Source organism: Panthera pardus, unplaced genomic scaffold, assembly GCF_024362965.1.
Source record: "Panthera pardus isolate Hobbes unplaced genomic scaffold, ASM2436296v1 HiC_scaffold_1, whole genome shotgun sequence".
Taxonomy (NCBI): domain Eukaryota; kingdom Metazoa; phylum Chordata; class Mammalia; order Carnivora; family Felidae; genus Panthera; species Panthera pardus.
Window position 1 is genome coordinate 68,630,449 of NW_026526654.1, and position 24,038 is coordinate 68,654,486.

The following is a 24,038-nucleotide window of genomic DNA, read 5'->3' on the forward strand; positions in this document are numbered from 1 at the left end:
TTAGAGAGACAGGGCTAATCCCTAAAAGGTTTCTTCCTTTTAGAGGTAGTCCCTAGCTGAAATATCTCCCCCTTCTTCCTGAGAAGGAAGCCAGACCAACACCCACACCAAGTCCTATAAGCACAGAAACACCAGCTGACCAAAGTTCCTTATCTTCTTGCTGTGAGCTGAAACTGTTTATAAACTAAATTTGCTCTTTCACTTTTCTTCTGAAAAAGCTGGATTACTTGGAGGAGGAAGGTGGGAGGAATAGAGAAGACCGAAGCAAAGCCAGCTGAAACACAGAAACCTTTGGGTGAGCATTTTCATCTTTGCTCTGTTAATTCATTACTGAGAATTAGACCTTGCTTATCACTTCATAGCCGGAAGAATGACTTTTGAAAAGTATGTTAATTTTGTTCTAGTGTAAACTTTTTTCCTACCATATACATGGCAGTTTAAAAGATGTTGGGAAAGTACGGAAAAGTAGAAGGAAGTAAAAACCACTACTGAGCTAGTCTCTATTGACATTTTGGGGGGTATTTCTTTTCATTCTTTTTTTGCATGTCTGCATATAGTTTTAGTTTGATCTCCACTGTTGTGTCCATACAGTGTGGATTACTTAATGATAATTTTTTTCCCGTTAGAGCATAAATTGTTTCTACATTGCTGTAAATTCTTCATAATGGTAATTTCAAATTGCTGGATATTGTTGCATTGAGGAGATTTGCTACATCTCACTCAAGCATTCCCTTGCTTTTGGTCATAGAGCATCTTTCTTATTTTTTATATACTGGGACATTTAATGTTTATTTTTTGAGAGAGCAAGAGGCAGAGAGAGAGGGAGACAGAGGACCCGAAGTGGGCTCTGCGCTGACAGCAGAGAGCCCACATGGGGCTTAAACTCACAAACCATGAAATCGTGACCTGAGCTGAAGTCAGACGCTTAACCAGCTGAGCCACCTAGGCACCCTGCAACTGGGTCATTTTATTATGTAAAATGTATCTTTTTCCCATTCAGGGGAGAGGCAATATATTGGGGGAGAGGAAGTTAAATTTGAGAATGTAGGTGTCAGTGGTTTTACGTGGAGGTAGAAAGAGAGAGAGTGTGTGTGTGTGTTTGAGAGCATATGTGTATAATCTGTTTATTGCCTCTTTGGGACCTGATTCAGTGGTTTAGCTGCACATTCAGCCAAAATCACCTGATTCTGAGGAAATTAAAAAGTATCCCTAAAATAACTAAAACCTAGATTTTAGAGGTAAGCCAGTCATGTGTAGTAGTCTTTTGTTTTGTTTTGGTTTGGTTTTCAAAAATTTCCCAGATTGTTCTAATGGGTGGCCAGCAAAATAATAGCTGACATAGGTCATTTGAAACATTTTCCTGTCTCTGACCCATGCCTGAGATCAATATGTATTAAGGGAAGGAGAGGTACAATTTCAGGCAAGCCACCCAGATCTTTCTTTTAATACTATATTAATAATGCAGAAGTAATTTGTGGGAAACATAAAATGAACAAAACCTCTAGAAATTTCTATCATCCACCTCACCCACATAAACTCTTGAGATGAGAATCTATTTATGAGTTTCAACTTACTAATGCTTTAAAGACATGGATTTGTTTCCAGTGCATTGGTTAAAAGTTAGGGAGGTTGGGGCTCCAGAATGTTCCAAATGAATCAAAATTAAGCCCAGCATCTGTTAGCATTCTGCCTTCCTACCCACCTGGGGTTATCAGGGTACAAGACAACATAAATAACACCTGTTCTGGAAGAAAAATAACATATTTTTGCAATGTTCTCATTGCTCTGTGTCAGGATCACCTTGGGCGTTTTTGGTATCTCATGTGTATTCCAGACTCAGAGACTCCCATTTTTCAAGTTTGTCTTACACACCAGACTTGGGAGGCACACTCGTCCTCCAAGGCTAAGCCTGGAAGATAAAAGCCTAACGAGAGCTTGTACAGTTACCCAGTGGGCTCTCCTTAACATAGCAGCCAAAGAGAGAAAGACAAACATTTGTCTGGATTGCTCAGCTTTGCCATTGCACCTTATCAAATTTATGTCAGAACCTCCAGCACCATATCTGTGATTTTCTGGGGGGCACTGACCACTGCCTTCTTTGTATTGGAGTTAGTTATGTGCAGGTCTCAACCCTTCTACTGACCAAGAATGCCCGAAGATGGAGTCCTTGCAGAAAACCTAGTACGTGAGCTCTGTTAAGAATAGATGAGAAGGTAGGGGAGCCTGGGTGGCTCAGTCAGTTGAGCATTTGACTTCGGCTCGGGTCATGATCTCACAGTTGGTGAGTTCCAGTCCCACATCGGGCTTTGCTCTAACAGTGCCAGGCCTGCTTCTGATTCTGTCTCCCTCTCTCTATCCCTCCCCACTCAAGCTCTCTGTCTCTCTCAAAAATAAATGAAATTAAAGACTAGATGGGAAGGCATAAATATATTAATTCATTAATGAATATGGAGTTTAGCTAATAGCTTATGTTTATCTCTGTTGAACCTATTGACCTCTTTATATCATTAACTGACCCATGGAGAAAACGGTACAAGGTTTGAGAGTATTTAAAGCAAAACTTCTTCCTATTGGATAGATGACTTAGTGGCAGTGTAGGCTGATGCCCTTGACAAGGGAACTAGTAGAAGCTGGAGCAGTGAGTGGGAACCAAAGCATTTCAAAAGTTGGAAGCGTCCTTGAGAAGAGCCAGGGTCAGGAAAGTAAACTTTTTGTTTCTCTGGTGTTTCGAAAAGAGGTTTCAAGGAAAAGGGGAAGGAGATTTGAAGAGAACTAGAAGGAAAAAGAGAGGGGAAGGGAGGGAGGACAGGACAGGGGTGGGGGTGGGGGATAGACAGAAGAATTAAGTGGAGGGAAAGCGGGGAGCACAGCCTCTTTGCTCCAGGGATTTAAAGATTAATTAAGCTGGAAGAATTTAAAAGGATCCAGTGTACATACCTTTATTGTACATTATAAAAACAAGAATTTTTTTATCATTAAAAAAAAAACAATTTCCCGTCTTTTCATGTTTAGTACAGAACACATGATGGTCTACAGAGTACCCACAGAGTACAGTGGGGGCATTGCCGATTCTTTAAAGGATGTTGGCTTCATTGTATTTTGAGTTTTACCTTAACGATAACTTTGTTCTCTTATAAATTCTCTGAGAGGATTAAAGTCCGTTTTCCTGGCAGACACAAATCCCTACGGGGAACTTGGCACAAAGTGAGAAAAACGACTGTCAGCCCTTAGAGATACAGTGTCCCTTTCTACAGTGTTTAGAACAGAGCACTATTTGGGTTCTTTCTGTCAATACCCCTCTACCCCCATGCCACTGATTCTGTATGCCTGTCCCCAGAGCCTAGATTGAATTTAAGAAGTGGAAAGTTGGTGAGGAAAAATGTGCAAACGTCATTTTGTTACAAAAGACCATCGGGATTCTTTTCCTTAGAAAATATTTATTGTGAGACATAAAATGAGGGAGGTGAATAATACCTTCACTAGCTCATTCAGTGGCCATTTATTTGAGCATGTTTATGTGCCACAAGCCATGCTAGGGCCTGAGGATACAGTGGTAGACAAGTGAGGCTTCCTCCTGCCGTTAGTGGTGACCAGTCTGGTGGGTGGGGTTAGACAGGAGCTATGGCTGGCCCATGGGGTAGGTGCTGGGACAGAAAGCCCATGGGGCAGCAGGGCCAGGTGGGGCAGTAGCCAGCCAAGAGCTCCAGGGGGCAGAGAAGGCTTTTGCTGGAAGAAATGATGTCATAAAGAAAACTGAGATTGGGTAAAAGATGGCCAGGTGATGAGCTGGAGCTCAGAGTAAATAGGCAACAGAAAGCCAGGTGTGTTGGTTCACGAGGCTGGAATGGACTTTACTGAGGGGAGTGGAATGGAGAGAATATCCCAGATGACAAGATCCATATTGTGATGTGCCTGGAGTTGAACTTGATTCTGATGTGATGGTGATAAACAGAAGAGTAATATGGTCAGATATGCCTTTTGGAAAGGTCACTCTGGCCACTGTGTAGAGAATGAACTGAGAACAGCAAGAGTGGGGGCAGGGAGCCATTCAGGAGACTGTGTCCTTTGTGCAGGTGAGAGATGACAACTTGTACTGGGACCGCCATCAGCTCCTCTGTAACGTCTATACCAGAGCATAGACAGGAGGGTAATGAGGCCAAGCCTCCCTTGGAGAAGACACTGGACAGCAGGACAGGCCAGGGGAGGAGGAAAGCCCGTGGTTTGCTCTTGTTCCGTGCCCTCTCCTCATTAGGCTACGGATGCCCACTGCCCCCGTGCCACTGGCAGCTTCCTAGGGCACCTTCCTGGGCCATTACCTTGGTTTTCCATTTTTCCATACATATCAAAACACACCTCCTTATCTATTTGTTATCAATGATCCCACATCCGGCATGCCAAAAAGTTCTCAGGCTTTTCTTCCCTTGGCAACAGGCAGAGTTGCATTAGGCATGACACTGCATTGACTGTGCCAGGCTCAGGGCAGCTTCGTGTCGGAGGCTTTCTTTCACCTGTGTTGCCTCCTGGTCTTCTGGATAACTCTGAGAGGTTGAGTACTCGCTAATGTTCACACAGTTAGCAAGGGGTAGAGCTGGGATTGGGATCCTGTTGCAATTTAAAGTTTTTCTATGACATCGCAATGCCTCGGTATCATTCCAGGAAACAAAGAACGTTTAACAAGCTCCCTTTGTAAATGATTTCTTGGCTCTAAAAAGTGAATTTGATGGTGAAATATGAGATGGCTCGGTAGGAGGGAAGAGAAAGAGAGGGAGTTTTAATTTTGAATGAGTGGGCTTTGAGGGAGCCTCTGAGTCATGGCTCTTAGGCACTTTCATTGCAGGCAAGGAAAGTCCCTAATGCTGACACAGTCATGAGGAAATTATTGGACTGAGTTGGGCAACGGCTTCTGAGATGACACTTGCTGGCTTCTGTCTTTCTTCTGTCTTTGCAACTCGAAGACTGGAGAATCAGAGACAGATGCAAAGTGGCCCTGCGGCCTTCCTGAGGCCAGGAACTGGGCAAATCACAGAGACCACCATTCTTCCTGCATACACTGGTGAAGGGCATTTGGGGACAAAAAATTGTCGAGGTATTTTTATAAAATTAAATCCATAATCCGTGTCATAGGATTATTACATTATTAACATTATTACTAACAAAGAGCTGAGAAAAGTTATAAGAGCCAGAGAAAAGATAGCACGTAGTCAAAATAATGCTTAAAAAATGAAGTTATATGTTTAAGGAGCCCAGAGTGGTCCCTGTGTGTTCGGGGTTCTTTGTGTTCAATTTGTCTTTGTTTGTTGTAGTGGCTGAGTGTTACTGGTTAGGGAGAACATGGAAGAAAAACTAGCTTTGGGAGAATAGTAGAGAATGAAACAAGGAAATTAAGCAAAGACAGAGGCAGAAGGAGGACGTCAGAGATAGTGCCACACATCTCACTCCTGGGGGCAGAGAGAGGCCCCTTCACATGCTCGGATGCCGACCTTCTGCTAGGCTTCAGCTCCTGCTGTGCCTCTGGGGATAATTTGCTCTCTGGAAGCATTTGTACCCTCCAAATACACAATAAAGAATGAAATTGTGAAGAAAGTCCAATTTGAAGGGGCAATTATCCACAAATGTGTCCAAAATTCATAGGCACCTTTTTGCACAGGAAAATTATCCAGAAAGGAACGTCACAGGAGAATGTATAAACGAGGAGAAAAGCAACCAAGCAAACAGAGGAGAAAAGCTTACCTGCAAGGGGTAGAAAAAAAGGCAACTGTTGTTCACCTCTAAGTCTGATGCTGACATCTGACCTCTGACATTTTGGCCACACTAGCGCTTTCCAAATGGTCACTTTTCATCCATACAGATCTTTGCCCTAGTGGCAACTCTAGCAATACACATTTTCTTACGGTGCTTCTTCCGTCTGTCCCTGTGCATTTGTGGCGGTGGATGTCATTTTACCACACATTTTGTGGTCTGAGCAAAGTTCCCCTTTCAGTGGGAACACAGCCAGTGTGTGCTACATATCCAGCCCCACTCCCAAACTGGACCTAACAGTCAACAGTTCAAGAGGGCCCAGCAGCTTTAGGAAGAGCCCGGGCCAGGAAAGCTCTGGCGGCTCCCTTAAGCTCACAGGAGTCGGGAAAGGTGCTAAAAGGAGAGGAAGGCCGATGCAAACTGAAGGGCACATGTGGATCAGCGGCTGGACAAAATCACTGAAAAGTTGGCAATCCAACTGCTACGATTTTATGAAAATATTCTGATTAGGAAACTTGATATCATAAGGTGCTTAGTCTTTAGAGCTAAAATAGGAAATCAAATTAATGAAATTCAAAATTTATTTTGGGGGTTTCTGAACTTTCTCTGAACATTCTGGAATTTAGTCAGCAGGCAGGTCAGGGAGACTGACCAATTCGCAGTATCCTCCTTCAGTATCCCGGTGGGTTCCTGAAGAATCTGAGGAGAGATGGCGATGGGGGGCTGGAGATTTTGGTTATAAAAGAAGCCACTTAGGGGGCATCTGGGTGGCCCAGTCAGATGAGAGACTAACTCTTGATTTTGGTTCAGATCATAATTCCAGGGTCGTGGGATTGAGCCCTGCATCAGACTCCATGATGGCATGGAGCCTGCTTGGGATTCTTTCTCCCTTTCCCTCTGCCCCTCTCCCCTGCTCACGTGCGCTCTCTCTCACTCTCTCAAATAAAAAAATAAAAATAAACCACTTAGTTTAGGCAATTACAAGGGAGAAAGTGTTCAGTGCACTTGGTCACCACAGAGATCCTCCGTCTGTTGTGACGACTGCTTGTGAAAGCCTCCCCGCCCTTGCTGCAAGGGCTCACCCAGGTCTTCTCTGTATGGAACACAGGCCAGATCCAAAGACCCTTCCTCAGAGGTTTCAAGCTACTCCAGAAACCCACAGCAAGCCTATGAACAACACACTGAATTTTCTGCCTGCTGAGTTCCAGGGTGAATCAGACACAGGTTGGTGGGACCTGGGAAGACAGGGCTCTGTGAGCTTTGCAACTTCCAAATGTGGAGTCCTAACTAGAGGACAAGAATTAGACAATAAAACTCTGCATAGGCCATGGGGCAGAAACTCCAATTATCCTTCAGGGTGAATTATCAGGCCCCGGGACTCTGGCTGAAAAGTCCCTCTGGCCCCAGAGCTGTTAAGGAGAATCCCTACAGTACAGAGAAAGTCAGTTAGAGAATTTCCTCCTCAGGGTACTTCCAGAGCCATAAATACTATTCAACATTTACTGCTTTACAGCAGATCTGGGTCAAGGTGCTGACTTGTCAGCTATGAGGCCTGGGGAGGTAAATGGCATTTGGAAGGCAAAAGGGCATTAGCCTGGTGGTTTGCAAAGTGACTTGCACTTTGAGGCACCTTGAGGCACTTTGCGGGGAGACAGGGAAAGGGAGGGATTGGAGCAGCAGAATGCTCCAGAGTGCTGACTCCAAGGAAAAGGGGCCTTCCTGCCCCCATTTATTCTGGAAATCTGGGACCAGCCCAGATCCTCAATCAAAAGATGTTGTCACCTCCATTCTTTTTGTCTGTATTTCTGTTTTGGTCTCCAAGAACTTAATTTATGTTATCCCTTTGGAAAAAATCTGAAAGTACAAAACTGTTCCCAGGAGGCCAGAAAGTATACGAAGCTTTACATGCCTTCCATGACATTTGGGGCCAGTTCCAACTATTAAGTTAGCAGTCTTGGATTTCAAGAACCAGGCACTCAATGATACTTCCCTGTTTGGGAGTCAGGGAGACGTATCTGGTCAGCACTCTGGGGCCTCTGGGATTTCAAGGGACAAACATTTTGCAGACTCTTCCAATCCAGAGGGTTGCATCCTCTCTTCACAACCTGGGGGGCTCAGTCTGCGGTCCTTTGCAGTAATAACAGCTCCCACGCCGTGCTTTCTCTCGTCCCAGCCCTGGCCTGGGTGCCATTTGTGCATCACCCCACTTCATGCTCACAGCAGCCCCGTGGCAGAATGACTAGTGCTATCACTGCCCCCATTTTACCAAGGAGGAATGGAGGCACAGGGAGATGAAGTTACTTGCCCAGGGTAACTCACAAAGCCAGTGAGTGAAAGAACCAGTGCTCAGTCACTGCTTCCTCCCTGCAGAGGCACCATTTCTTTTTATCCTTAAATCATCTCTCAGCCTTGCTTTTCCAGTGTGACTCATGCCCCCAGGGCCTTTTCACCTTTTAAATCATTTCTCTGGGCCCCCAGTTCGAAGTTTAATCATAATAGTCAACATCGTTGAGTGCTCACACTGCGTGAGATACTTCACCCTCCCTGTGCCATTTCCAGATGAGGAAACCGAGGCCCAGAGAAGATAAATCACTTGCACAAGATCCCCAGGCTTGTAAGTGGCAGATTTGGCTCCACGATCTTATACCAACTCCCTCCTCTGAACATTTCCATGAACTATAAAAAGAATGTCCTATTTGCTATTCCACAGTATGCAGTAGCTCTGGGAGCTAAAATCCAAATTATACTCTAAAGTTGACAGAGGAAACAAAGGGCATTATTGTCGGGGAGTAGTGAACCGCAGGGTGGCTATTAAAGCTGCATGCGGTGGAGAACTACAAACCCACGGCGACATAGTGTGAGGACGTACATGTATGAGAGGAGGAAAGGGAGAGGTCTGATGGGGCTGTGAATTCACCTGGACCATCAAATCCCACGGTTCTGTGATGGTTTAATCTCACGATGGTATACAGGTCAGGAGATGCTAACAGTTTCTAAGCATCGGCGAACAAAATCCAAGGACCGTGATGACTTTGTACGTGGAGAGTAAGACATGGAGAGAATTCAAGGCACGTCATACAAAAGTAGTAGAGCTAACTCTGTCAACTGATTGGATGTAAGATATACAAGAAAGAAAAATTAAAGAAAACATCCCCCAAATGGCCACCAGCTGTATTGGTCTGCTCAAGCTGCCATAACAAAATAACCACAGACCAGGAGGTTTAAATAACAAGAACTTATTTCACACAGTTCTAGGGGCTGGAAGTCCAAATCAAGGTGCTGACAAGGTAGGTTTTATTCTGAGGCCTTTCTTCTTGGCTTGTAGGTGGCCACCATCTGACTATGTCCTCCCATGGCAGAGAGTGTTTCTTCTCCTAAGGACACTAGTCCTATTGGATCAGAGCCCTACCCTGTGACTTTATTTAACATCAATTAACTCCATAAAAGCCCTGTCTCCAATACAGTCACATTTGAGGCTGGGGCTTCAACATAAAAATTTTGGGGGCACACAAACATTCAGCCCAATAACACCAGCTGAGTGGGATTGGTTTGAGAGGGAGGAGAAACCCAAGGAAGATGTGAGCAGAGACAGAGTCTCCAAATAAGTCTATCCTGTAGACAACTGGAAATGTAGGAATATGGCTTAGATTAGAAGTCAGGAAAAAACACTTAAAAATTTTCTAGTTCTCAGAGGTTTTTTCCTTTAGTTATAAAATTGAGATAATACTAACTCAGCCTATCACACAAGATAGGCCAAGTGAAGCAAATGACATAACTGAGAAAATTTTTTTTGCAAATTATAAGTTAAAAATATGATATTTTCATATGAAAAAGACATCTGGGAGTCAGAGGCAGAGAGATGGAGTCAAGTCTTCATTGTGGGTGAGTTCTTGGGGGATTAGAGAGAGGTGAGCTGAGGATGGCTGGTGGGGCTCCAGTGGTTGTCCACAATTGGTAAAGAAGAACTAACAGTGGATTACTGAACAATCAGGAAATGGAAAACCACAAGTACCCAGGACCACAGAAGTTAGAGAAGTGGATGTTTCATAGACAAGACATGAGGAACAAATTCTAGAGTGACTGAGAAGGAAGTTTGAGAGGCAGCAGTAGTACGCGCTGGTGAGCAGGAGCAGATGACCTTATCTTAGTCATGTATGATTCGGAGGGGACTCTCAGGAGGTGGTGGGGATGGGGCAGGGCAGCTCTTGTTGTAAATTAAAAAGAGGAAGATGAGAAAGAAATGACAACAGTGAGCTCAGTAGTACAGAGAGTTAAGGTGTAACAGGACAAGCAAAACAAAAACTTGAATAGGTCACAGAATTAGTAGGAGAAGAGAGAACTGGCATTTGGTTGACCACCTGCTAGGCATAGTGAACACATTCTTTCACTTGCAACTACAGGCAAGTCCTACAGGCTTTCTTAGCCTCATTTTGAAGGTGAGGAGGCTGAAGCTCAAAGGGTAAGAGTTCTACGACTAGAATGTGGGAGGGTGGGGAGTCAGAGCAGGTCTGCTACACTTCAGGCACAGTGTACATTCTAGTCTAGAGGTTCAGGTGGATGAAACGAAGAGAGGAAGAGACTGAAGTCACTGGAGGGAGGTTGGCTAAGAGTAACAATCAAGATGTCTCCAAAGAAAAGAAGACATGCATCTTCCCTCCCTGACTCAAAATCTTCCTCCGGCAATGCACCTCTTCATAACTACAGAGCTCAAGAGTGTCCTCTCCCATCTTAGCAGTAACTTTCTCGACTGCTGCACCTCTATCAGCTCCCTATCCTTGGACTTCCACCCCACCCCTCTGGTCACTGATAACCTTGAGACTTTATCCCCACTGACTACCTGGTTTTTCAACCAGTCTTTCTCTTGGCCTCCTTGATGTTGCATTCTTGATTGGTCTCTTACGGTTTGGCCAGCCTTTGTCAATCATCTTTCCAGCTCCTGTTCTCTGCCTGCCCCTTAATTGTGGATGTCCCTGCAAGGTCCCGTCTTTGACATTCTTTTCTTCTCTGTTCTCACACCCCTGTGAGGTCATCCACTTTTCTGGCTTCAGTTAGCATTAAGCACTGATGGCCCTGCTCTAGACTGCAAGGGGACAGTTCCATTTACATGTGTCACAAAAGCTTCAAACTCAAAACGTCCCAAATTGAACTCATTTTCCCCCAAACAACATCTTCCTCTTGTATTCTTTTTATTAGTGTAAGGCAACATTCTCCCTGCAAATACCTGAGAAGATCCCCCCTTCCCTTGATTGGTCCCCCCTTCTATAACTGGTCCATCTGCAACTCTGGCCATCTCTCATTTTTCTTTATATCTCTTGGTCCCATCCAAATATGTCCACCCCCTCTGCCCTGGACAATCACAGGAGTGTCCTTTGCAATCTCTCTGAACTTAAGCTTGCCTCCTTCCAAACTGCCCTCCCATCTGCTGCCAGAATCACTTGTCTAAAATACAGATCTGCTTTCCATAATTCAAGGGCTCTCATTGCCCTCAGAGTAAAACCCAAACTCCTTAGTGTGGATGTAGGTCACTCGCAAATCACCCTCTGTTCACCTCATTCTCCCTTTCATGCTTCTCCTATACTGTATCACTTGCTGTTCCCCAAACTTGCCATGTGCTCTTAGCAACCAGTCTTCATATATCCTGCTCCCCTGTCTGGAACCCCTGTCCCCTTTCCCTAGTCAATCTTTCCCCCTTAGTAACCTAAAAATTCCCTTGTTCCCCAAGGCTGTTCCTATGGCATTCATTTGGATGGCCCTTCTCACCTTGCTTTATCTATTAACTTATCTGATTTAGTCAGCACCATGGAGGTTCCTGTAGGTCCGAGACTGTATTTTCTTCTTTGTCAGATACACAGGACCCAGTATCTGTGGCTCAAGTAGAGACAGAACAGCTTTGTAACAGAGAGCTGGGAACTGGGTTTCAGCCCCATCCCACCACTAAATCACAAGTGACCTTGGGCACACACACTATTCTACGCCTTTGCCCTCTGGTTGTTCTCATCTGTGCAATAGCTGATGCAGAGTACCTCGGGCTGTTTGAGGACTAATTGCGTTAATATACATAAGGAGCTTTGCAGAGTGCCTACCACAGAGTAAACACAATACAGGTTGGCTGTTGCTTATTTTGAATGAACAAACATCTGTGGCTTGAGGTGGAGGTGGCTAACAGAGGATGTGTGCTTTCCCAGAGCCCTTAGGCAGGTTTGGCCAAGGTGGGTAGCTTGAAGTGAGGGCAGTGAGGTTGCCTGATGAAATCAGACAGCCAAGGGCCTGATGTTAACTTGCCAGAAGCATTCTCAGTGTGGGAGTTAGAAGTTCCAGAGACAGTGGCCAAACAGAGGACCCAGAACGTCACCTAGTGGCAATCTGGAAGGCTGCCGGCAGGCCGGTCTAGCTCTCCTGACATGGCGCTGACAGATTAGGTGCTGCTGAAAATCCCATCATGAGTTCCTTGTAAAGATGATGCAAGCAGACTGCACCGGTGTTTATTCTCCAGAAGATTCTCTGTTCTTTAGAAGTTTATCACAATCTCACAGCATCCCGTTGTGTAATGCACATCCCTTTGCTGCTCTGCCGGGTATACCTACAGTCAGTGTGTCTGAGTGCCTCAGGCTTCAGGTTCTGAGACAGGTCCCAGAATTGAAGGTGAGTGCAGCTGTGACACACAGTAATGCTGACTGGGGTGGGGGGGGGCACTCTGTGACAGGGTCTAATGATCACCTGTGAATGTGTCACAAATGTATTTTTCTTTAAAAATGTGTATTTTTCTAAGTATAGATGAAAATAATTTCTGTGATGTTTTGGACAGTTGCAGCTTTGCTACAACCATGAAAACATTCTAAGCATCAATGGAAGCTATTCATCCTGGTCAGATTTATCTGGTCATGCAGCACATTTGGTTTTCTTCGTAACTAAAATATGGAATCCCCATCTGCTGCTGCTTCTCACTGTTTCTTCTTTGTTGTTGGATCACCAGTAAAGCTGCAGGAGACAAAGCCCTAATTCTTTCCTTGTTTCAAGCCCCCTCTCAGTACAGGAAGCTGTACACATGCTCTTTCTCTTCTCCTGCCAAGGCGGTGGAAATTAGGCTGTCAGTTTATTTCCTAATTTTCCTTGAATTTACCTCTTCATGTATTTCTCAGCTTCCTGTCACGTACTTAATTGGTCTGGCTGATTTTACAGCCACAGATAGCAGGCAATTTTTTTTTTCGTTTTCCTTTTTTTTTTACACTCTAGTGAAAGGTTGAAGTGTGATGTGGTCAGGTATATTTTATGTGGGCAGAAAAGAACAATCAATGTTTTAAAGGATTCTCAAGAGAAAGTGTTGAGCTAAATGGAATTTTGGATTTGAGCTGGTCCTGCATTTAGCCTGTGGCTGTTAGGTAAATGAGGCTTCTAGGAAGGGTATTAGTGTATTCTCTTTCTTTAGCATTCCATGGATTAAGATGCTCTTGGACTCAAAGCTCCAGCTTCTGTAGGTATTGTCTCCCTGAAGCACAGGCTGTTTGCCAGCCATCAACCGCTCCCACTCCCCTCCAGGCCCCTATAGGGCCCAGAAACAATCCCAATCTCAGGCAGAGGAATGGAAACAATTCTGGAACTCGGTGTTACCTGCAATTCTGGAACTCGGCTTTACCCTTAGGCTGATCTGATCCTGACTTTGTGCCATGACTCTGAAGTTGGGCATCTTTCCTGTCCTAAAATTTTGTCTCCACCTCATTAGGGAAAATGGACCCCTGCCTCGGCATCTCTGGCCTAAGTCTCTGTGTCCAAGTCTTTGTACAGCCCTTGGGCTCTCTAAGACCCAAGATCTCCATGACGCAAGGCCTCCAGACTTAGGGCCTCCAGGACTCAAAGCCTCCAAAATCCAGGGCTTCTGGGACCCAAGGCTCTCAAGGACTCAGGGCCTCCAGGATTCAGGGCCTGCCTGCACTGGTCAGGCCTCCTCTCAGGCCCCAAACCCTCTCCTTGCACTGTGGCTTGGCTGTAAAGGGTCTTGCAGCTTACAGATGGACTTCCCCATGAATTCTGCCTTGCTTCCCAGTTGCTCAAGGAATCCCTGTTGCTAGAGTCTGGTTTTGGTCCCCCCAAACATCTCAAGTCCCTGATGGAACATTTATTACTATCTATTGAGACCTCTTGTCTGTGGTTGTACCTGCTGGCTTCCATGCTCTACCTATGAGATGGGACTTTTCTCAGCATCCATAGCTGACAGTGTCCCTGAAGGCTTGCCACACCCTAGTCAGGGAAGAGTGCAGGCTGCTTCCTAACCTTCCCAGGCTGCCCTTCTCATTGCAATTCACAAGCCATGTTAGTCTTGAGATGGGAGAAGTGGTAGTCTTCATGGTCAAAAAGTTTAAGGACTTGATTGCTTTCAAGTCCATTTTTCCTTTTTGAGATCCTTCCCTGGTCTGTTAGATATGAGATTTCCCTAAGATTCTCTCAGAATCTGGGCTCCAAAGTCAGGGTGTTTAAGACTAAAGTAGGTTCTGTATGGTCATATGGGTAGAATTCCATCCTTTCCAAAAAAAAAAAATGTCATTTGTAATGGAAGCCTTCCATAGGAATTCCTCTAGCTGGTCATACACCAGTCTTATTTACCATGTCTTGTATCTTTGTCCCCTAAGGCTCTGTTTGTTGACCCTGGTTCTAGTGCTGCACCCATCCAGAGCTGACATAATTGTGACATCTAATCGAACTTCATGCTTGCTTCATGGACTTGATTTGTGTTGACTGTACTACCTCTAGCATTTCCTGATTCAAAGTTCGATCCTTCTGTCCTGGCCTTGCAAACCAGTAGATACTTTAATTCTCTATAACATTGAATTAAGACACTATCTCCAGTTCCTCATTTTACTGTATTCCCTTTCCCAAGTCAGGCTTACAGACTTCTAGCCTCTGAGGGATGATCTTTCTGAACCATATGTACATCCTTGACCTGTCTCCTGAACTCTAGAGTGTGTGCTCCTCATCCTAGCTAATGGCCTCACCATTCTCCCTATAACCCGAGCTGGAAACCTCAGACTTGCTGTTGAGATGGATCAAAAGCAGAGAGCCATTATCCGTGTAATCATAACTAAGCCCCTACCATCTCTCAGAAATAAGATGTGGCCCTCAGCTCTGCGTATAAGAAATCTCATCTTGTCAAGAAATCAATTCACACAAGCCAAACTCACAGGGAATTCATTTTTAACCCAGAATTCTGGTTATTCTGGTTTGGACATTTATAATGGGGGGGCTATACTTTCCCTTTATTGTAATCTTCCAGTTCACCATTCAAAGTCCATCCTTTCAGAGAGGACTGATGAAGCAGATGGGTTATTAGAAGGTTCCCTGGTAGGAATAGACTGAAAGCAAAGGAGTGAAGTGGAATCAAGAGATTTTCATCGTAAACAGAATAAAGGTTATCAGTATTTCTGTACAGAATGCCTTTCTTGCAAATACCAACAGGAATCTACTTTTTACACTTCAAATGAATTTGAGAACTGAGGTCATCAACTCATCCTCATGGTCAGTGGGATGACAGATGTTGAAGCTAGGTCATTCCTACATTCATTCATGACAGTAAAGCAGCTAGGGAGCACTTACCCAGTGCCAACTACTCTATGAAGCTCTCTCTTTCTCTTTCTCTCTCGCTCTCTCTCTCTCTAATTTAATGTTTACAACAACCCCATGAAATTGATGTTATATATCCTTGTTGTGAGTTGAATTATGCCCCCCCCCAAATATATCCAAGTACTAACCCCAGGTACCTGTGAATGTGACCTTATTTGGAAATAGAATCTTTGTAGATGTAATTAGTTAAGATGAGGTCCTACTGGATTAAGATGGGCCCTAAGCCAAATAACTTGTTCTTGTAAAAAGGTCATTCCTCCCTTCCTCCCTCGCTCCTTCTTTCTTCCTTCCTTCCTTCCTTCCTTCCTTCCTTCCTTCCTTCCTTCTTTCCTTCCTTCCTTTCTCTCTCTTTCTTTCTTTCTTTCTTTCTTTCTTTCTTTCTTTCTTTCTTTCTTTCTTTCTTTCTTTCTTTCTTTTCTTTCTTCAGAGCCCCATAGAGCCTTTAATTCCATTATGAATCTCCAAAAGAGGAATACTAGAGCTTGCAGTGTTTCTCTAACTGATTTAAACATAGAAGCCTTGTCTTTTACAGAACATCTCATGGAATTCATATTCTGTGGAAGATACTTTGGGAAGTGCTGAATTAAAGAAAAAAAGGTTTTCGTTTTTTGAAATCATTTATGTGATTTCTGAGTTACACTTTCATGTAAGTGTCTGAAGGAGAATTGAAAAACATCTTTGCTGCTTCAGAAATATATTTACAAACCATCTCTTTGGATATGTTAATTTAACTAATATTTTGCCATACCTTTAGATCATTATATGGATTCTCAGAGTCAGTGTCTTCTAGTCAAAGGCAATTGGGAACACACCTACAGTTGAACAAGGTTGGGTTTATTGACTGGTTGTGTTAAAGGAGAATGCACATAAAGGGAAACTGGGGAATCTCAGAAAGAAGATGTTAGGAATTATAATAGGATTTATGCTTGCATCAGATAATTTGGGAGTAAGATTCAAGGAAGCAGACTTTGTAGGAACAAAAATGGTTATTAGTTCTTATAAAAGACTGAAAAACAGAAACCCATACCATCATACTCAGACAGTGAAAACATGTCCCCCCTACCCAAATCCAGCTGTTCTTTTCTAGACTTCCAGGAAGGTTCTCTCCACACACACCTCCAGTCATAGGTTGTTATGTAATATTTACAGGTGCAGTAATAAGTGTTTGTTTATTCTAGCATAAATTTCTCTTTGGCTAGTTAAGAAGAAATTAAGGACTATGTTATTATCTGTGACAACTCTGCCTCATGAATTTACATTTAAACCTAGGATTTGTCAAAGATAAAGCAAAGCCAGACACTAAAATAAGGACAGATTTTATACTGTTGCAGTAGAGAAAAGACTCCAACATGAACTGAACTCAACTTAAATTTTTACAGAGATGACTGGATGTTTTTAAGGAAGAATGAAGGAATGGGGGGGGGGGGCGGCGGTAAACAGGAGCTCAGCAGAGTCAGGGAAGTAAAAAACTGCAAATAGTGGAAACTGCATCTGGATTTGCTAACTGACACTTATGAAGTTTAGGATTCTACCCTCCCACAGAGCCTGGGGGCCAGGAGCCCTATCTTCAGGTTGGCTGGAACAAATAGTAAATTCTTTTGACATCCTTGAGTTTTTTCAGGCTCTATAATAAGGGAAGGTTATGGTCATCCTAGAGATATGACCCTGAGCTGTTAAAAAAAAAACTGTTAGACCTTTATTCAAGTCCTTACAGACCGAGGTAGAAGCCCAGTCAGGAAGAGGGCTCAGAGGAGTCTGGCTAGAGTTTGATCAAGGAGAGAGTTTTTGTCAGCTTCCAGAGAAGAAGCTGGACCCTTTAAGATTTTTGCCAAGGTCAGAGATAAGTTATGAGTAACTCTTTCCAGTTAGATTGTTCCAACTCTGGTAGTTGTTGCTTGCACAGTATGCATGCCGGGGACTTAGTAATCTTTCCTGACAGTTCTCTCGTAAGCCTGTGCCTGCCTCTTTCAGATGTCTCTGTGTACTCTTTTTAGGGAAACATGATTCCTGGAGGGGTGGTAGTTTTAAACATCTGATGTTCTCTAACGATGATCTTGAATACATAGGGCAGTGGGTACATATGGCAGGTGGGTGTAAGCCTGATGTCCACATAAGAAGTAACCTGGTGGTACTGGGAATTTAAGAATCATTTATCAAAACAGGAATGAGCCTTTTTCTTTATTTGAGAATCTGTGGTGGAAAGTCACTTGAGGCAGACAGATTCTCCTTCAGTGGAGTCAAACAGGTCCTGCACAGCAAGCTGGAAGGTTGTGAAAGAAAATAAAGTAGCAATTTCTATCCAAGTTAGACCAAATCTTTGTTCTTACTCCCAAAGTGTCAGCTTTTGCTGATAGGGTTGTAAGGAATTCAGCAGAAGTATTTTGTTGATATGGGGCCAATGTACAATTTAATAAGCCTGAAATTGGTTAATTATGCAAGGGAAATTTAAATATCAGAAGGGATATATAGAAGAAAATTTACCTCTTGAAGTGTTTTTTTTTTTTTGTTTTTTGTTTGCTTGTTTTTTTTTATTTTTTAAGTTTATTTATTTATTTTGAGAAAGAGAAAGTGCACATCACAAGAGCTCGCATTAGCCAAGGAGAGACAGAGAGAGAGGGAGAGGGAGAGGGAGAGAGAGAGAGAGAGAGAGTGAGAGTGAGAGAGAGAGAGAATCCCAAGCAGGTTCTCCATTGTCAACACAGACACTGACGTGGGACTCCATCTCACGAACTGTGAGATCATGACCTGAGCCAACACCAAGAGTCAGAAGCCTAATGGACTGAGCCACCCAGCCACCCGTTTGCTAGTTTTTAGTTGTTAAATTTTGCCAGTAATCAGTTAAATTCAGAACAGTGGCTATGGTCTAAGAAAAAACAACCCAGAGAATTTTGTTTTCTCTTAAGTGGTAAAGACTATAATAGGTCACAGGATGAAGATAAGGGAGATTATATTAGTTAATATGGTAAAAGTACAATGATGAACAAGATGACTAGTAAAGGGAAAGAAGAGGGTGCTAAAGAATTAGAAAATTTGTTCTGTCTTGTGTGAAAGCCATCTGCTTCTGCAGTCAATATTTGTTTCACTGCTTTGGGCAGAAGTTTCCCACTTCTGTAAATCAACAACTTCTGGAGAATTTCTAAAAATCTTCAGTTTGAGGTCTTTCAAAGGAATGGACTTCCAGTAGTTGGGTGGGGGGAGTTCTGAATGTCTTTTTAGTTGGGAGACATGAGTCCAAAAATTAAAATATTGGAATGTTAATACAATGTCAGTTGTTAAAGATAGCAATAGGGTATTTTCCATCTGGGATCAAGAGAAGTTTTTCTCTGAGGTCTTTTCCAGAAGACCAAATATCTAGGTTTCTGATCAGACAGAGACTGCTTTGGAGAATACTTTGGAAATGCAGCTTTCCTATAGTCATCATGTTAGATGGCAATAGGATAGGATCAAAGATTGGAAGTAATTCCCAAATGCGCAAGGCAGCTTGTTATATACTCAGGAGGAGATACTTTGTTGGTTCTAGAGGGGACTGATCTCATTGCCTGCAATCAAGGCCAATGGATATACTTCAACCATTAGAAGTTTGAAGATTTTAGAATTCCATTAGTTGTTACTTTCCCTGTTGTCCGTGGATAAGGAGTATCATTTCTAAGTAAAAGGTAAAGCTTTACAGTTCTTTGATGACTATGTCAGTGAAATGTGTGTCTCTTACTGAAGAGACAGGTTGGGATTCCCAAACTAAGCAATTTTTTTTTTCTACCATACAGCCAGAGCTCTCTAGCAAAGAAAAGCCTTAACACACTCTGAGAATAAACAATAACCAGAACACATTCACAGATCTTCTGGGGATGTTCAAAGGAGCCTTGGGGCTGTTGTTGTCCATGTTCTACCTTTACAGACTTGCTAGAATTGTGCTGATGGCAGGTAGGGCACGCATTAGAATGTCCTTAGCAATAGCCTTCAAATTCCCTGCCAGTGTTGGTTCAATATCATTGCCAGTTTATCTCTGCCATTGTAGATAAATCATGAAATGGGCTTGCTAAACTCTACTTTTATTATGGCTTTCTCTTTGGGTAATAGCAAGACATCTCAAGGTTCTTTGATTCATTGTCTACTTTATAGGGAGTCTTGTAGTGTCAGGAAATCTCTATTTCTAAACTATTTTGAATTCATGGATGGATCCAAAATCATATTCCATGTATAAGTATAAATATTGGTTCTTTTATCCTTTTGTCAGCAAGTCTGAGTAAAGGCAATTAATTTAGTCATCTGAATTGATTTTATTTCAAGGTAAAACTCCTATTTCAAGGGTAAATTCAAGCATAGCCTGCTTGGAAATTTTAGTTTTTCTTCCAAAGTAGGAACCAACCAACAAACAAAATTAAATCAGGGATATCCAAGGGAGAATCTAAAAGGTCCATGCAAAGTATGGATAACTCCATTACTGAGGTAACCAATCATGGGCTTTTTTTTAATAGATGAGGAAAGGAGGGTAGCTAGTTTAGTGTTAAAGCAACAGATGATGATGTTTTAAGGGAAACCAGCAAAATTATATAGGAAGTTATGTGATTGACTGAAAAGTCCCAGGTTATTTCTATCAAAAGGAGAGTCTGTATAACAGGAAAACTATTTCTTTTAAGTAATCTCTACACCTAATGTGGGGCTTGAACTCATGACCCAGAGATCAAGAGTCACATATTCTTCTGACTGAGTCAGCCAGACACCACCGACAGGGAGACTGTTAAAAGGTTAGTGGAGACCATAGAACTAAGTTGACTAAGTGGATGTAAGGCCTCTATAAGCCTGCTGGAGTTGCTATCAGTCTTAAACAAGATGGCTTAATGAGATCTAATGAAAGACTGAAATCAACAGTTGGTCTCTGATGATTCCCATGTGATTGACTCAGAAAGTCTAGTGCTTATTGAGATTTGTCATGCCAAAAAAGGAAAAAGTGTTTGTGAGCTTAGAACCCTGGAAAAAATCTTTTTATACTCAGCTATAGAAATCTTGGTATTTAAACATAAGCATGCTTCTTTTAACTTAAAAAGTATGCAATCCCTCAAAGATATTTATATTAGCATATTTTACCTAAGTGTAATTAACTTAGGGACTTCAACCTTTTTTATGGTAATTTATGAGCTTTTTTATTACTAAGTTTGGTTAATAAATACACTCTTATAATAGCTTTATATTAATCAAAATTCAAAGGATTTTTAGAAATCTAATTATTCTCATTTTTTCTTTCTTTCATAGGATGAAAGAACAAATCTTGTGTTACCCCTTGGCCATTGTAGTAAAACCCAAAGATGGTTTAGGCACAAATGGCATATTAATAGCTTTATCCTAAATTGGGGGCCTGGATTTGGGAAAGAATCAGGAATAACGGTTTGACAAGAGAAGATATAACTCAGAGTCAAGAAATAACTATAGGCAACATTATAAAAATACTCAACAATAATTATTAGAAACTTTATTTTGAAAGCAAGGAATCTTTTTAAAAATGATTTAAAATTATATCAGAAGCACTGAAATTTAACAGAATATTTTATTTACAAAAATATTTATTAATGAGTATAAAATAACCTAATTATTTTATATTAAAAAGACTAATTCTAATATTACTTTTTTGTACATTATTCCTAAAACAGTCTATAATAAAGGATTTATTAATATGCCCTCATATGTATGCATTTAGGCATTCACAAATGTATAAATACACAAATAGTAATGAATTTAAAGTATTGAACTATAGCTTTAAAATTAAATCTATTAAATAAAACAAAGGGTGTATCAAATTAAATTTACCCTCTGAATAAACTATTTTAGTTTTCTTAATAAACAAACAGAAAATCATATCATTATCTTCTATGCATATTTGTATTTCTCTGTATTAATTATTTATATTAATTATCATCTTTAACCAAAATAAACAACCTTCTTTTTCATCAAGCATAAGAAAATTTAGAGGAGAGAAAATAAAGAATAATTCAGATATTTTTCTATCTACTAGCATTTATGTCATGCAATTTAAATAATTTTAAAGTATAATATAATTAAAAAGTATAATTCAAAGGCATTTACAAATTTTGTTCATCTACTGCCCTTGTAAACACTAAGGAAAAAATTACATGTAATGATCACTGTTTTGTATCTGTTTCTTATTTAGAAACTGTTTAGGCATCTAAAGATTATTTATTAATTATTTGTCTGAGGTCCTAAAGTTAGTTAAGGATTTATAATTATAATTATAAATTATAATCATAATTTTAGGAAATTATAATTTTAGTTAAAATATTAAATTCTTATGCTTTGTCCCAAAGTTAGAATGTCATAAAATTAAACCTTTAAAAAGGCATTCATTGTTATCGGTCATTTTAGTTAAATACAATTTTATATGTATAATTTTGAATTTTAAACAAGTTATGGAAGTAGTGGAATATTGCTTAATTCATAAACAATGCAGGAAATTCAGTTTAATCAAAAGAAATTTAATCCTGGCCTTGTACAAACCAAAATATTGTGCTGACACTAGTTTTTATATATTAAACTAATTTTTAAAGACTCTGAATCATGCTAAAAATGTTATCTTCTTTTAACTTAGAAGTAATGCCCTTTCTTTTCTCACAAGTGTAATAACAAAGCTATTATGTAAATATACTTTTAGGGTCCACAAATGAAATACATCTTAATAACTTTGTCTTTTTTTACATTTCATACATTTCACCTATTTATCTGGACTATACATTCCTCAAATGTACACATAAAGAGTGAAGGACTCTTAATCAAGTAATCATTATTTCTTAAGAGAAGGAAAATGAGAAAGAGGAAATGAAAAACAAAAAGGAAGAGGAAACTCCTTTAGATGAATATGACATTAACACTAAAAAAAGACAATTATGTTCCCTCTGAGAAGAAAGGTTGTATATAGAAAAACAATTTTTGGGGGGTGTCTGGCTGTCTCAGTCGGAGGAGCATGCAACTCTTGACTTCAGGGTTGTGAGTTCAAGCCCCACATTGGGTATAGAGATTACTTAAAAATAAAATCTAAAAAAAAAAACAAACAACATATTTCAAAATATATACATGAAAAGGAGTGACATCAAAATTGGCTTACATCCTTGCCAATTTTGTCAATGACTTATTTAAAAAGAACAAAAAACAAAAAACAAAAAAACCCCACCATTTATTAGTCCCCAACAGAAGGAAGTAAAGGAAGGGGTATCACCAACATTAAATAAAAGAATCTTTCTTTTAGACAACTTCCTCTTGAAGGAAACTCTTTGTTTCTAGAGTGGCTCTCAAGTAAACGATCTTGTTTATGTCAAAACTTCCCCAAAGCGGCCATTACAATTCTGAATTGTCCCTGGTGATACTGTGCCAGTTGCACGAGTGCTTTACAGGGAGGAAAAGCTGAAGGAAACCTCTTGGCCCTGGGAGATGTGCAGTTTGAAGTTGAGTGGGCCCCAGGAGACCTGCGGTGGTGTAAGGATGGTGCTTGTCTGCACTTCTGCCTCTGAAATTTGGGCAAAGGTCACCTGTCTCAAGTTAGGGCTGAATAAACAACAAAGCAGATCTCAGGGTCACAAAGATATGACAGAGGAAGTCATTCCAATTTTTGAAATGATGACCTTACACCAAGTTGATCCAAAGGACAAAATTTATGCAAAGAATGCCAGTCCTTCTGAACACTCAGTCCCTGGGGCAGCTGGAAGATGGACTAGTGGGGTCTTTCCTTGTCTTTTCCTTAGAAACTTTTCCTCTGAGAGGCAAACAACACTCAGGACAATAGACAGACTATACAATGGGTATTAGAAGTTTAGGAAACAATTATCACAATTTACTACATTTGCAAGTCTGATTGGTAACTAGAATGTCTTGGGGTTATCACTATTTTTTTTTTTTTAGCCATTCTAATAGATGTGTAGTTCTATCCCATGGTAGTTATAGTTGGCATCTCCTTAATGGCTAATGCTATTAGACAAACTTTTATGTACCTATATGTCATCTACACACCTGAAATATCTCTTCATGTCTTTTGCCTATTTTCTAATCGGATTGTTTGTTTTGTTTGGTTGGTTTGGTTTTTACTGTTGAGTTTTGAGAGTTCTTTATATATTGTAGACACTGGTCCTTTGTTGAATCTGTGTTTTGCAAATATTGTCTCTTAGTCTGTAGCTTATCTTTTCATCCTCTTAACAGAACTTTTTGCAGTACAAAAGTTTTCCATCTTGATGAATTCCAATTTATCAATTTTTCCTTTCATGGATCATGTTTTTGATGTTATGTCCAAGAACTCTCTGTCTAGCCTTAAATCCCAAAGATCTTATCATATGCCTTTTTTCCTAAAAAAGTTATAGTTTCACATTTGACTAATTTGGTCTATGATCCATTTTTGTTAATTTTTGTATAAGGTACGAGGTTTAAGTCATGGTTCATTCTTTTGCCTATGGATGTCCACTTGCTCCAGCACTACAAAAATACCATCTTTCTTCTGTTGAATCTCTTTTGCCCTTTGTCAAAAATTAGTTAAGCATATTTGTGTAACTCTTTTTTTAGGTACTCTGTTTTGTTCCACTAATTTATGTGTCTATCCCTTCAATATCACACAGTCTTGAGCACTTCCAATTCCTTTCCCTTTCCACATAAATTTTAGAATAATCTTATCTATTTCAACAACAAAAAAAGTATTG

The 24,038-nt window shown here is 41.1% G+C and overlaps 1 protein-coding gene across 2 annotated transcripts in view; it reads left to right on the forward strand.

Annotated features, from left to right (window-relative positions):
* The window catches only part of CYSLTR2 (cysteinyl leukotriene receptor 2), a 31,453-nt gene continuing 7,415 nt past the window's right edge, over positions 1 to 24,038 (forward strand). The window contains exon 1 of one of the 2 annotated variants that reach the window (XM_019447593.2): positions 1 to 295. The gene's annotated coding sequence lies outside the window, so the exon portion shown is untranslated. Of the gene's footprint in view, positions 296 to 21,718; positions 22,266 to 24,038 lie in introns of those variants that run through there. The other variant, XM_019447594.2, reaches the window with a different exon arrangement.